At 57.4% G+C, this 2,500-nt stretch overlaps 1 non-coding gene across 1 annotated transcript in view; it reads right to left on the reverse strand.

The window, feature by feature from the left end:
• The window catches only part of LOC126320673 (small subunit ribosomal RNA), a 1,893-nt gene extending 1,886 nt beyond the window's left edge, over positions 1 to 7 (reverse strand). The window contains exon 1 of the ribosomal RNA XR_007558171.1: positions 1 to 7. This exon is cut by the window's left edge and continues 1,886 nt beyond it. This is a non-coding gene — a ribosomal RNA (small subunit ribosomal RNA).
• Between the last annotated feature and the right edge of the window lie 2,493 nt (positions 8 to 2,500).

Here is a 2,500-nt window from a genome sequence, read left to right on the forward strand (position 1 = left end):
CCAGGGAGCTGCGTCAACGAGAGCTGAGCAGCCGGCCGCCCGGGAGTGTGTCCCGAGGGCCCGCGCGAACACGCAAGCGTCGCGCTCAATTATTCTGCAAACAGGAGGAGGCTGAGCTCCCCTGCACGATACACCTCGAAACCCTCTCAGGTCCCGGCGGCGCGCAGCGCCGTCCTAAGTACTTGGTCGGGTTCGAGAGAGGCGCAATCGCCCGGAGATGGGCGAGTAGACGCTTTCAGTGCGAACACCCGTGCTCCCAACTGAGCTTGCCGCTGCCGACAGAGGCCCGGGAGCGTGCTGTCGTGGCATTGCCGGCGGGAAACAACACGCGCCACCTACGGTGACCGGCAGCTCCAACGCCAGCGCCACAGAAGGGCAAAGCCCCACTTGGGTGCAGAAGCGAACTCTCCCAGCACAGCGCACGCGCCAACACGTCCGCAGAGCTGCGATACAAACCACCTGCGAGAACCGCTGGGGGCGACCGAGCAGCAGACGGCGTCGCGACGCCGAGTGCCGGGCGGCGGCGCATCCTCAACGCACACAGTCCGCAATCGGACCAGCACACTGCAGATGTCCACCGCGCTTCGCACCGGGCTCGGCAGAACCCACTTTGGCCGCCTGGCGCCGCGCGCAGGGTGCGCCGGCGCATAGCTGGGACGCCAGCCGGGCCCGTCGGCCGGCGCTCCTGCCACTGGGCGCCCCCCACCAGCCGGCTGTAGTGCGTGCGCTCACGCAGCGCGCGGCCAGCACGCCGGGCGGCCCCCCCTCACCGGCCGGGGACTGTCCCGCCAAGCCACAGCCTCGTATCGCTTCATACCCACATGGCCAACTCAGGTTCGGGGGCATGGCGGGTACCGCCGAAACAACCGGTTCATAGATGTACCGATCGTCGCTATCACCGATGCACCTGCAGCGCGAACAACCGCTCAACAACTGATTTCCAGTTCATTTGCGGATCTTTGGCAGCAAACGTATACGTCAATCTACATTTGCGAAATCTACGATTCTGGCATGCCTGCATGTTATGTGTCACGACACGCTACATCAGCCCACATACACACTGCGGCATGTACACGAGAGAACACGTGGAAGATGGTCCGCGCACGTGTGCAATGTCCCTTGCGCGGTCGACTGTCAACCGGCCTCTGTAGCATGTCGCAGATGTGGAACGCGGTCCACCGTGCTATCATGTTGTGTGGGGCAATACGATTAAATAGGAAAACCCTCGTCGCTACATCAACAGACGGCTCACGCTGATTCCCGGCAGAGGGAGGAGGGGGGGGGGGGGGGGGCCAACATGCAATACTTTCGTCCGTACCTACCTACCACATGTCTGTACGGCGTACAACAGTGCAATCTCGCTGTAATGGGGAGACGAGACAAGTAGCATCGTGCACAACATATGGCCCTTATGATTCGCCATTGTAGGGCGCAGCCGGTGTACGGTCAAGCATGTGCCACATTATGTCACTCAGTACGTAACGACGGATGATCAGTGTGGGTTACGCGTACATCAGCGGACAGTCCACACAGGCCGTACCACAACGTACACTGACTGCATCGACAACCGAATGCAACTGAACAGCTGCAAGGCTCATTTCACAAACAAACGCCTGACCGACCAGCTTGGAAGGGCAGGAGGGGAGGGCGATATTCGTTCTGTAGCGGTACACCCTTCCAGTGGTTAGCGGGACTGTGTAGAAAGTACGCAACACTCGAAAGACCTTTATGTGAGGGTACGCACCATGGCATCAAGAAATACACATGACACCAGAGGATCCAAGCAGTGAACTATGTTCAGAGGGTTGCTGTTAGGCAAAGCTACATTCCTGTGACGTTACATGTGACAGTTAAGGTGCAGTGTAAGTTAGGTTAAGGTGCAGCGTAAGTTAGGTTAAGGTGCAGCGTAAGTTAGGTTAAGGTGCAGCGTAAGTTAGGTTAAGGTGCAGCGTAAGTTAGGTTAAGGTGCAGCGTAACTTGGGTTAAGGTGCAGCGTAACTTGGGTTAAGGTGCAGCGTAACTTGGGTTAAGGTGCAGCGTAACTTGGGTTAAGGTGCAGCGTAACTTGGGTTAAGGTGCAGCGTAACTTGGGTTAAGGTGCAGCGTAACTTGGGTTAAGGTGCAGCGTAACTTGGGTTAAGGTGCAGCGTAACTTGGGTTAAGGTGCAGCGTAACTTGGGTTAAGGTGCAGCGTAACTTGGGTTAAGGTGCAGCGTAACTTGGGTTAAGGTGCAGCGTAACTTGGGTTAAGGTGCAGCGTAACTTGGGTTAAGGTGCAGCGTAACTTGGGTTAAGGTGCAGCGTAACTTGGGTTAAGGTGCAGCGTAACTTGGGTTAAGGTGCAGCGTAACTTGGGTTAAGGTGCAGCGTAACTTGGGTTAAGGTGCAGCGTAACTTGGGTTAAGGTGCAGCGTAACTTGGGTTAAGGTGCAGCGTAACTTGGGTTAAGGTGCAGCGTAACTTGGGTTAAGGTGCAGCGTAACTTGGGTTAAGGTGCAGC

This window comes from Schistocerca gregaria, unplaced genomic scaffold, assembly GCF_023897955.1.
Source record: "Schistocerca gregaria isolate iqSchGreg1 unplaced genomic scaffold, iqSchGreg1.2 ptg000739l, whole genome shotgun sequence".
Taxonomy (NCBI): Eukaryota; Metazoa; Arthropoda; class Insecta; order Orthoptera; family Acrididae; genus Schistocerca; species Schistocerca gregaria.